Below are 12785 nucleotides of genomic sequence, written 5' to 3'. Positions count from 1 at the left end.
CCGCTTACTTCAGTTTCCTCATCCGTTTTCTCCTCGAGGAGGGGACGAGGGTTTGCTCGCTGCTTGCCATGGTCTCCCTGGCTGCGGGGCGCCCCAGCTGCCCGGACAGTGGATGGAGGGGTTGGGGGAGCCCCCTCCATATGGCTACTGATTGTGGGAGGTTGGCTGGGGCAAATCCCCTTCACATGCTAAGATCTGCTTGGGTCTGTTTCCGTGGGATGGGGTTGGCAGACGCTTCCTAATTGCCCTTCTCACAGACTGCCTCGGGGTTAGTTGGGCCTGTCTCTTGTGTTGTGGGATGTCTTCATGTGTGTCTTTTTCTGGTGTTGGGAGGCACTCCTCTTGGTAAGCTCAAGTTGTGTTTAATAGGGGGAATCCCACTAGTATTCCTGCCCCTCCTGCGTCTTTTTACATTCCCTTTCCTCCTTTCTCTCCCCTCCTCTTTAATGGGGAGACTCAGTTCTCCAGTTTCTCTCAGGCACGCAGCTAACCTGTGTGTTGTGGCCAGTTTTTACAGCATCCCCATCTTTGAGATGCAGTCCCTTAAGTGCTTATCACTTGGTCTGTGCTTAATGTTTAGCGCTCTGCTTATTTTTTTGCAAAGGTCTGAGAGGGAGCTGTGGGGTAGGTAGCTTGCAAGATCATTTCTTCTTCCCAAAGCCCTGGAGAACAAACTTTAGAGAATAATCATATGCAAACCTCCAAGGATGCATATGTGGAATAGCCTGATGGGTCTTAGCTATAATTGATTATTGTTTATCGTTTGGGAGAGAATTCTCAGGTGTTCTTACAGATGTTTTCTTCTTTGTTTGCTGCCCTCATGAATTTTAAAAGCCTCTTTAAGGATTTTCAGGGGAGAGGAGACTGGAGAAAATCAATGGCAGTTGCGGGGGGAGGGGAGAAGCTTTGGCTAACAATGGAAAAAATACAGCATAATGTTCTTTGCACGTGATCTAAGCAAGTTGTTTCATGCAACCATAATCAGTTCACACAAAGTTCCTGTTTATATTGAAAACAAACGCTTAATTTATGCTTGAGACATGAATGTGACATTTCCTCTTCTTTTTAAATGTACACATGGTGATTTCTGCACCCTTGTTGCCATTAGTGTGGCTGTGTTGAAAATTTCTTCTTATAGAGCTGTACATGAGTATTTCTGTCAGGGAAAAGACATGTATTGGAATCTGGGGTGGGTAGATGAACATTGTGAAGGAAATGGTTATATTTTACAAATTGTAAAATGCTCCTGATCCAATGAAAGTTGTTGGGTTCAATTCAGAGGAATTGCTAGGTAACGCTTTTTTGGCTGGCAGGAGGTCTTCCTGGAGATAGACATAATGGATCCTTCTAGCTTTAAAATCTATGAAACATCAAATTACAGACATGTTTGTCCTTTTTGTTTTACTACAAGAACAATCAGCGAACGAGGAGGAATTGTTTGCAAGGTAGATAGGACCTTTGGGATTTTTTAATCAAGGTGCTAAGCACCCTAAATTCACACAGGCTTGGTTGACGGTTGTCACTTAGCATCTTCCAGGATGAAAAGAATCCTGTAGCAGCATGAAGACAGCACTTTTCAATAGAAACCATTTGTTAGGATAGGAGCATTTCAATGCTGGTTTTTCTTTTGCCAAATACTGTTCAGAAATACTTGAAACAATTTAACTAGAGCAGTAATCCTCAATGGTGTTAACCTTTATGGACTGTTTGACAGTGTGAAGTACTGGGGAATTGTCCTTTTTATGCCCTTGGATATATCTTGTAGAAGAACTCTTAATTGCAGAATTTACTGGAACATTTGGCTGCTGGGAAAGCATTTGTATTTTGTAGTATTTGCAACTTTTTTTCTCATGACATTAAAAAAAGGTTAACCCTTAGCATAGTTTGATACATACTATCGTGCTCTTGGAAAATCTTGTGCGGTTACTGTACAGTCTGATCTTGAGGCTTTTTAAAGTGCAACTCAAAGCAGCACAAAGCCATTTCAGTAACTCCCTATTTAAATACCATATTACTGTGTAAAGATGCTTGAATTTTTGCATACTTCGTTATGGTTTTGCATACTTTGAATATTGATGTCATTTTGCAGAATGTTTTGCTTGCTGCTTACATCTTTGCAGCTTGCATTTAACTCATATTTTGCTCAAATCTTCCAGAGCTCAGAATGGGACTCATGTCTAAATCATGTACCCAAAGAAAATTGTGTATAAAGACATTGTCAGACGTTGTCTTGCTTCTGTTACAGTAGGCCAGGGGTAGTCAACCCTCGCCTCTCAAGCTGCATGCGGCTCTTTGCTTATAGAAATGTGGGTCTTATTAGGGTTACCATACGTCCATTTTTTCCTGGATATGTCCTCGTTTTCCCATGTTAAATTGCCGTCCGCCAGATTTTTTTAAACACAAAAAATGTCCGGGATTTGGGGAGAGGGCAGCGCACCTGCCTTCAAAGGAATGTTTGTCTGTCTTTTGGAGCTACATGCCTGGACAGTTCATAGCTGCTTTGTGCATGCACCCCCGCGCCTGGTGGAAAAAGTGGGTGGCTGCAATGGCTGCTCTGGTGAGACCCAGGGTATTGTTAAAAGAATTTGGGGCTGTCTGGGTCTTGGGGAGGGGAAGGGCATTGGGTTAGAGCAGGGGAGGATGGGGGTGCCTTAGGGCTATAGATATATAAACATAAATGCAATAGGCTTTAATTTAATATAATATGCCATCTCCTGAGTAACTTCCCCTTCCCCCACCCCCCAAATTGGGGAACTGCCATGTTTGATATTGTGGTGTTTGCTCTGTGAGTTTGTTTTCCCCTTTCCCCACCCTATGTAGGTCCTGTCTATTCAGGTTATCATCCGGTTGGGGCAGGGACTATTTACTATTGTTTTTTTTCCCAGGCCTAGCCCAGTGGGATCCCATTTTTGCCCCTTAGGCTTTGCTATTATTCTTATTAATAATAATGTTTTAACACTACATTTTAAGGAAGGAATTTTCAAAGATGCTTAAAGAAGTTAGGTGCTCTGTCATTATACACCAGTGCATGGGTGTTAAGAAGGTTTGGTTTAATCACCACCTTTTTAACAGACTTTAAGGCCCCGATCCTGCAAGCTGCATCTCTCTCTGAAGCCATCACTGCAGTCTGCCTGCCAAAACAGTGTCAGTGATTGGGGCCTAAAGCTTTTTGAAAGTGTTCTTTAACTGATTTCTTGTTTCTCCGACGATTGGGACTTGACTTATACCCTTTTTACTTGCTCTGCACTTATGCAGGTGCTCAGCATTTCTTTAAAATAAGTCCCTCCGCTGAGTTAAGATTAGAAACTTCAACATGAGCTTCTCTGTGTAACTTTGATCAGTGTAATCCTGAGTCTTTGTGGAATGAACTGCATTGCATGTGAGAGTTGTATTAAAAAGTCAGTATTAATAAATTTTATGGGGAACCAGTGTGTGATTGTGTAAACAAAAGGGATCCATTCCCTCTTTCTCTTTGCATCTGCTTTTATCTCTGTGCTTCGTTGTGAAGCGGTTGTTTACCTTTTGGGTGTTTCTACTGGCAATTCTGAATAGGGCACCACAACAGCTTACTTCTCCCCATTTCTGAAAGGGAAGAGGAGCAGAACCTTTGGAGAGAGGGCATATGGACATTAGGGATGTGAACGACTAATGCTTCAACACACTAATGGACTAGTTGCTACCCCCCCCTCCCCCCGCTTGCTGCCTCTATCAGAAAGAGGCAGCAAGGGAGGGGGTGAAGTGGAGGGGACGCTTCAAAGCGGCAGCAACCATGTGGAGCCTGGCTTCAGATAGTGGGCTCCACGTGGCGCTGCCGTTTACAAGCGCTGCATGCAGCATGGGGCCAGCTGGGGAATCCCCTGCTCACCCCAAGATCCATGCAGCACTGCCATTTTGAAATGTGGTGGGGAGCATGGGTCCAGCGGGGGACTGCTTGAGTCCCTGCTGGCCCCATGCTCCCTGCAGCGCTTTCGCCTTTGAAGTGTAGCAACAGCCCTGGGGCTGTTGCTACATTTCAGAGGCACCCTTACCAAATTTCATTGACTATTTGATGAGCCAAATAATTAAATTTAACATCCCTAATGAACATCAAGTGATGCATGGGGGATGTGCAGCATTGTTTATTTCCTGTTATAATGTGTCATGGAGAGGTGAGACACAACATTGTGCTGTTGTCACTAGGTTCCTTAAGGTCCTCATAGCCTTGTTTTTTACAGTGTTATGTCTCCATTATTCTACATGATATGTGATATTTATAATTCTGCCAAAGAAAATGCAATATTAAATCTAATCTGGCACCATGCGTGGAAGAGATGCTACATCAGCATGTGGGCTGCAAAATGGAACAGAAGAATTACCTTAAATACATATAGAAAATAGAAATTGTGAGGCTTCCTTAAGGAACGGTATGTGTGGCCAAAGCCATAGGATTAATTATATCTCTGCTTTGCATATCATTCTTGACCATACTCTGTGGTCAAAATGGAAATGCCAGAAGTCTCATCCCTCAAAGCACTTAAAACTTCTGGGCCAAGTATTAGAGGATATTTCAGAAAACAGTGCTGTAGTTGCCCTATGCCTTGTGGCATAATTACCTTCAAATGTCTTATCAAAGTTTCTCTTCTGCTTGGGGCAGTGTGAACTGCTGGTAGATCTCTTGTTGCTGTGACTGTTACTAGAAAAACTCCTTGTAAATAGCAGGAACAACTTCTTTTGCCTTTTTTTATTTTGTTACCCTTCCATTGTATATCTCATCTATTTTATTCCAGTGACAGATCTAATTCTGTCTCAGATTGTAAATTCTTTGGAGAGGGATGTGTCATGTATCCACTAGGGATGTTAAATTTAGATGAATTAACTAATTGAATAGTCGATGGGATCTACTATTCGATTAGTCTATGAGGGTGCCTCTGCCTTTGAATTGTAGCAAGAACCCAGTAGGGCTCTTGCTACAGTTCAAAAGCAGAAACCCCACAGGGAGTGTGGGTCCAGCAAGGGACTGCCCCGTTGGCCCGTTGATCCCTGCGGTGCCTCAGCCTTTGAAATATACAAGAACCCAATTGGGGCTCTTGTGCATTTCAAAAGCAGAATTGCAGGAGAAGTGGCACAAGCAGAGCCGCTTTCAGTCCCCGCTCACTCTGTTTCCACTGTGCCTCTACCTCTCCTGCCCTCTGTGGAGACGGTGCTCAGGAGAACTGGCTTTTAAGCCAGCTCTCCCCCATCACCCACTCCCCCCACTTACTTCCTCCCTCTGATAGAGGCTCCAAGGGGGGGGAGCACTAGTCGCATAATTAGTTGACTAGTCTCTTAAATCCCTATTATCCACTGAGCACTGGGTACTTGTATCATCTTCTTCCTTCTCCTACATCTCTTTTCTGGTATTTCTCTCCATCTCTTATGCCAGGTTTATACTCCAGACCTGTATCTGTATACCTACATTGCTTGGTGTGAAAAATCCACCCCCTCGAGTGCTGTAGTTATACTGACCCCTCCCCATGAGTAGACAGTATTGTACTGATGGGAGAAGCTCTCTGGTCGGCTTAGGAGTGTCTTCACTGCAGTGCCGCAGCTGCACTGCTGTATGTGAAGATGAAGACAGCCCTCAGTAGCACCCATATTATGCATCACTAATGATGTGATGTGTTACTTTGAATTTGGATCAACTGCTCTTTAATGAAATAATATCATTAAATATAATGTTTAAAAAGGAGTACTCAGTTTTACACCTTTGCCAGCTGAGCTACTGGATCTGGAATGTGTTTTTTGGGGCCACTCTGGATGCTTGCCCTTTAAAATTAGTGATGTGAAAGGTGCTGGGAATAGCCCCCGTCATGGTGGACCTGGTGCATCACAAGCAGGGGCAATTCTTGTTGGGCTGGACCAGCCCGCTCAACTGGGGGACATTCCAGCCTGTCTGCAGTGAGGTAGGGGACAGACCACTTCAGCTCAGCTGGGTTGAAGTGCCCCCCCATAATTGGTTAACTGGTGAAATGTAATGTTTAACTGGTCAACCAATTAAACAGGATTTTACATCTCTTCTTAGAAAGTTCTCCTGGATTTCTGTGGAAAGTGCTCCCAGTTCATTGTTAGAAGTTCTGTGGAAAGTGCTCCCAGTTCTGTGGAAAGTGCTCCCAGTGTTGTTAGAAGTGTTTTTCTTTGGTACTAGATTAGAATGTGTTCGGTAGAAGAGTACAATCCAGAAAGGGGTCTGTTTATCTTCTGGTTTCCACCATAGCATTTGTTCCTCTAGCTCAGAAGGTTAATAAAAGTGGACAGCTCTATATCCAGTTAAGGTTGAACTGATCTAGTAGCTGAAAATAGTTGCTTTCTTAGACAATTTGTATTACCTGATATATTGATTGTATATTGGTTATTTGAATCTTCCCAATTGACAAATCAACACTCTGAGGTTTGCGAGGTTTTAGTTCGAAAAGCAGGCCCAGAGCTGTAAGAATTATGGATAAATCGGAAACCCTGATGTTGATGGTTGCAACACACACTAAGGAAAAAAGATTATGAATTTGAAATAGTTTTATTAGCACAATCAGTAAACACACAAAGTAGTGCAATATTAGCTTCATGTCCAGTGGCATGCCATACACATTCTCCCTCCAGCTTCTGTGGAGACTTAATAGTAGAGAGGCAAATGGTGTTTCATGAGAGAGTCCTGTCGTGTTCCTGGCATGACAAATGGCCAAAGTCTCAATGGACTCAGATGAAGTTAGGCTTGGTATAGTATCCAACGACATCCATGAATATTCAAAAGAATATTTGGCCTCCTTTGCCCGTAATTAACTTCCTTACCCTAATACTATTGGTAGAGATGCAGCTGTATTAGTCTGGTCTAATTCTGTCTTTTGTTTCAGCTAATACTATTGGGTTTTTCTTATTTTACAGACTAGTATATTAATAATCTCAAATCTATCAGCATACATGTCAATTACTATAACAGTTTTGTGGTTGTCTGGTGATATTCCTATCATAAAATACCCCTACCTGGGTTACCTGTCAGCATTTTATGCTAGATATCAGGAGAACTATGTATTTATATCGTATGCCATCTTGTGACTTAAGGTGAGTGTTGGTCTTTCTTATGCTAAGGGTTATAGGCTTAATTTCCTATACTAACTGCTTAAGCTATCATCATACAGGCCTCTGGGCTTTGCATTTATATCTTACTATGTCTTAATATTATGCATAAAAGCTGACTTTAAATCTGTAATTAATCCATATACTACATGTGTGTGGAATGAGTTGACACAAGTCCTGACAGAGGGGAGCCCATGTTAGAAAGTCTCTCACACCTTAGGCCCCCCCATATCCATGCTCCTATCTGCAGTGATCCAGCCATACAGGAGGGGAGAGCCTGTCATGGTACAGTAGAACCTCAGAATTATGAACACCTCAGAACTGGAGATTGTTCCTAGCTCTGAAATGTTTGTTACTTTGAAAAAAGTTACGTTCTTTTGAAATTAACAACGGAACATTGAGTTAATACAGCTTTGAAACTTTACTATGAAGAATACTGCTTTAACCATCTTAATTTAAATGAAGTAAGCACAGAAAGTTTCCTTACATTGTTAAACCTTTCTGTTCAACATCCTCTTTGTTTAATAGTTTGCATTTAATACAGTACTGGACTCTGTGTGTAGGGGTATTTTTTTTTTTTTGGTCTCTGCTGTTGCCTGATGGCATACTTTTGGTTCCAAATGAGGTGTGTGCGGTTCACTGGTCAGTTTATAACTCTGGTGTTCCTGACTCTGAAGTTCCATAGTCTGTTCAGGAGCAGATATGATTTAAGAGGAAGAAGAATATGGTGGGTTAATTCCATTTTTAGCAAAAAATGTTAGTGTTCTAACTAGGGATGTAAATGTGTAACTGGTTACCTGATAAGCATCACTGTTACCGGTAACTGGTTAACCAGCGCCCTGTAGCAGCCTTCCACCGATGGGCCGCCATGGGCCCACCATGCCATGGGCCAAGATGTGAGCCTACAGCCCTGTGACTTGGGGGCTGCTCCAGTGGACCCTGCTTAACCTATTAGTGGTTAACCTAATGTTTAACCGGCTAATTGATTAAATGGGATTTTACATCCCTAGTTCTAGCATTCTCACATTGAGGCTGGGGTGTTCTTTCTAGGTGAAATTGTCTCCTACTGCTTCTCATCTCAACTGTGTCATCCCAACAAGATATGAAGAGGCTGGGGCAGGGCAGAGGACACATTTTCAGATGATCAGTGAGATGGAACTACCGGAAAGCAGCTTCTTCCATCTTGAGCTCCAGTAGAGTAGAGTCAGATCAAGAGGAATAATGTCAGTGCTAGTTGATGAGTCTAATTATCAAGCATGTCAAGTGGATTCATGTTACATAATACAAGCTGCAAGGCCGTTGCACTGTTCGGTACTGTGGTTATAACATAGGTGAGGCTGAACTGTTGAACACCGCCCTGTACAACGTGATACAACTTGTAGTGTTTAAGTGCAAGCCCAGAGTTCTCCTGCTTGCATATCTGATATTAGATGCTTCAGTATATGGCCTGAATAGTCAGTGAAGTTGTACACTTGCTGTGAGTGCTTAGCACCATTGAAAATCTTATTTAGGTGCCCAGCTTTGCAAATGATTTGCAGTGATTTGTTCTGGGTGAGCATGCCAAGTCACAACTGTACTAGCTACAATTTTGTTGTAATACAGTTGCTTTTAACCAGGCTTACCTAACTAGTGTAGACAAGACAACACAAGTCCAGACTGCACACCAGCTCCCGTAGGCCTTGTCACAGTTTTCAAGTTTCCCAATGGTGGGAATGCTGGTGTAAACATATGACAGCTATCTCTGCTCTGTATAGGGGGAGGATGATTCAGTGTCTAATAGGGATGTCAGTGGTTAACTGGTGGTCTGGCTGTTCTGGAGCAGTCCCTTCCCCATGTGCGTGGATGGTGCCCCAGCCAGGCCAGCCCCACAGGTGTGCTTCAGCCCAGGTGGAGCAGCCGCCACCTATCGCAAGCCAGCCTGGCCAGAGCAGCCCCCTCCGTGCCCCGTTTAAGTGGTTAACCAGTTAAACATAACATTTAACCAGTTTACTGATTAAACGGGATTTTACATCCCTAGCGTCTAATATGCCAATGACTGCTCTAGATTAGCATTCCCACTGTGTAAAGTTCTAAGGAAAATGGTAGTGTCAAGACAGACTTTGCAGTGCGAGGCATGGCATACAGGAATTTGAAAACAGGATTTGAACAGCCAGAAATCCTTTTCATCTTGGTTGCTGGCAGAACCTTGTTACCAGTAATGGTATTTAAGTGTGAGTGTAGCCATCACAAGCTGATTGCTGGTGCCACAAAACTGACCAGGTTTAAAGAACAGTAATCGGAGTCACTGTGGACTTTACTGAATGGTTGTGTTACAGCTGAGGCTATGTCTAGACTGGCATGATTTTCCGGAAATGCTTTTAACGGAAAAGTTTTCCGTTAAAAGCATTTTCGGAAAAGCACATCTAGATTTGCGGAAAAGCATCCTGCCAAAGCACTTTTTGCAGAAAAGCGTCTGTGGCCAATCTAGATGCGCTTTTCCACAAAAAAGCCCCGATTGCCATTTTCACGATCGGAGCGTTTTTGCGGAAAACAAATCTCTGCTGTCTACACTGGCCCTTTTGCACAAAAGTTTTTCGGAAAAAGACTTTTGCCCGAACGGGAGCAGCATAGTATTTCCGCAAAAGCACTGACAATCTTATATGAGATCGTCAGTGCTTTTGCGGAAATTCAAGCGGCCAGTGTAGACACAGCCCTAGGCTTAAAGCCTTGTGTTTGCAGTCCTGAACAGATCAGTACATAGCTCCTATGTCATACTCCAGTTCTCTCCCCATGTCCCTTAGATTTAGAGCCATCCACTGCAAACTGAAATATATGTAAAGCACCTTTCAGTGAAGTGGGTGGTTTTGGAGATACTCGTTCCAGAGGCTGTCTTTAGCCGCCTCTTCTGACCTGTTTTACCAAGCCGGTATTACCATATGCCCTTCCATATGGCTAGACAGAAAAGGGGATGTTGACAGGAGTAGGAAGGTTCTCTGTTGTGTGAGGCTGCCAGATCATAAGTAAAAGCTCACTCAGGAAGTTGGTGTGGTCATCAGCGGGTGAGGGAATTCTGGGTTATGGCTTTGGTGTGCTCATAGGAGTGTAGGCATTAAGGAAAGGGCTGATGACTTGGTCTCCGAAGGGCTTTCACAATTTAGTTTGCTTTGTACAGCGCACATCAATGGGAAATGGTCGCCTTTGCCCTGGAGAGCTTGAAGATGAGATGAACATATGGAAGAGACAAGCAAGGGGGCTATGTGTCTGTAGCGTGGAAAGAAGAGCTCATGCGTAATACTATGTGTAGTTGTAAGCCACTTGGTCTCATTTATTCTTTGAATTTCTGGCATCTTTAACCGCCTTTCTACTCTGCCCCTCCCCAAAACCACAGTCTGACCTGTGCCTCAGCATTATATGAGTTGAACTTTTTCCTAAAGGATTAAATGGTCAGGTCCAGTAATGATAAATAAGAGCCTTATTTGCCAATTGTGGGTGGACATTGTTTTCTATCATCTCTGTTGTTTCTAGCTAGTAAATGGATGTCTCTGTAGTGGTCTAGGAAGGAATGGGGGTGAGATTGTGGGGGGGGATCTGTATCTCCTTAGGAACAGGCAGGAATTTCCCTGTCAAGAGATTCAGTGCGTGTCACATTAATCCAGTGGTTTCCAGCCCTTTTACACCCAAGATCACTTTTTAAATGTCAGGACAAGCCAGGCTCTGCCCCTTCCTTGAGGCCTTGCCCACTCTATTCCCCCTCTCCATCACCTGTTCCCACCCGTTACTCACTTTTACTGGGTTGAGACAGGAACAAGGAATTTGGGTGTGGGAAAGGGTGAGAGGTGCAAGCTCTGAGAGGGAATTTGGGTGCAGGGGGTGTGGAGAAGGGGATACTGGCTTGGGGGGGGTCCAGGCTGGAGAACGTTGGGGTGAAGTGGGGTATTGGGGTGCTGAACAAGTCTTAGGCCATGGAGAAAGCCCCTGAATGCTTGTGAGAAGCAAGGCTTTGCATTCCCCCCCTTAGCACAGGGGTTGGCAACCTTTTCAAACCAAAGAGCCAAACTTAATCAAAATTTAGAACAAGCAGTTAACCAAGAGCCATATAAGACTGCCCGTTTGTTGATTGACATGATGATTAATAATAGCATAAATGGGACTCCTGCTGCTGCATCTTTTTGCACATTTCTTTGAAGTTTACATCATAACTGGTCAAATCCAGCTTCATGCACACATTCAGGCTGTCTTCTGTCAATTTTGTGGCAGGGTTTGGGGATATGGGAGTGTGGGGAGCTCAGAGCAGGGGCTTCAGGTATATAATGGGCTCAGTTCAGAGTTGTTGTGTGGGAGTGCAGGAGTGTTATGATGTTGCAGCCACATGGGGGCTGAGCCCCAATTGTGGGCTTGTTGGCCAGGCTTCATTTTTAAGTAAAGTGTTATGCCCAACACAAAAGGTTTCAACATTGTCTTTCTTTATGGCAGCAGTGGGGAATCTCTTTTGGGTCAGGGGTCACTGACCCACAAAAAAGTCAGTCAAGGACCACACAAGTGAATCATAAACAGAGAAGCAAAAAAACCAAAAAACAAAAACTATTATCTCTGAAACCCGTCAACCCTCACCGATGTAGCCCCAGCTGAGACCCCTTACTCCCTTGGCACTCCAGCCCCATGGCAGGGAGAGTAAGGGCAGGGAGGACTGAGGTTCTAGGCCTCAGGCCAGATGAACTCTTTTGGGCTTCCAGAATTAGTGCATGTCGTGTCCCCGTCCCCCCCAAGCTCTGGGGTTGGGCAAAAAATGAGGGGGCAGAGCAATCTGGGGTTAAGTGTCTGGCCAGGAGGGAGGGGACAGGAGCACGGTGCTGGTGGGTGTCTGGGCAGAAGCATGGTGTTGGTAAGTGTCTGGGCAGGAGTGAGGGCTTAGAAACAGGATGCTAGTGGGTGTCTGGCCAGGGGAGAGGAGGCAGGTGCAGGTGGGTGTTTAGCCAGGGGGAAGGGGCTGGAACAGCTCGGCGGGTACCAGGGGGGTCTCCAGTATCTCTCAGGCAGGATCAGTAGGCAGCGCTGGAAGAAGCACAAGTGCTGGACCTTCAAGAAATGTAGCCACTACTTGTATCCAAGGTCTGCCATGATCTTAGTTCCCATCCCCCTCATACTGCACGCTCAAGTATCACCACCACAGAGGCGCAGCCAGATGCATGCTTTGCGGTGATCACCAGGCAGGGGAAGGCTGTGCAGCTCCCATGTCCTGCCTCCCAGAGCATGCGGGAAAGTAGGGAGGATAAGAAAATGTGTGTGCTGCTGTAGGAGTGGAGGAGCAGCACATGCATGTGCTTCCCAACAAACTGGATTTGGCACGGAGCCTCAGGGCTCTTCCCACCCCTCTTGCAGGAAGCCGGCATTAGCTCCAGTTTTGTCAGGGGTGGGAGGCTGTAGTGCGTGTGGGCTCCTCATTCTGAGAGGGGGGGCTGAGCTCAAGCTGTGATCCGTATTTGGCTCCTAAGTGAGCAATATATCGCTTGTGAGCCATAGACTGCCAGATGCTTTGTTAAAGCGTCATCTGCTAGTGCGAAACAAAGGGGGAGGGGGAAAATGTGGGACTGCAATGGAGATCCACAGCCAGCATCTCTGCAATTGACCAGTTGCTTGTGAGCGGCTGGTTAGTCTGGTCTCAAATTTGCACTGAGCTGAGTGCTGCAGGGTCATTGTGTTTTTTTGGTGCTATTGAAGGA

General features: G+C 44.7%; 1 protein-coding gene across 3 annotated transcripts in view; it reads left to right on the top strand.

The window, feature by feature from the left end:
* The window catches only part of DIP2B (disco interacting protein 2 homolog B), a 170839-nt gene that overhangs the window by 349 nt on the left and 157705 nt on the right, over nt 1–12785 (top strand). The window lies entirely within an intron of this gene.

This window comes from Pelodiscus sinensis, chromosome 19 (genome assembly GCF_049634645.1).
Source record: "Pelodiscus sinensis isolate JC-2024 chromosome 19, ASM4963464v1, whole genome shotgun sequence".
Lineage (NCBI taxonomy): Eukaryota > Metazoa > Chordata > Testudines > Trionychidae > Pelodiscus > Pelodiscus sinensis.
The sequence above is the reverse complement of the archived record's forward strand: the minus strand, read 5'-3'. Positions and strand labels throughout refer to the sequence as shown.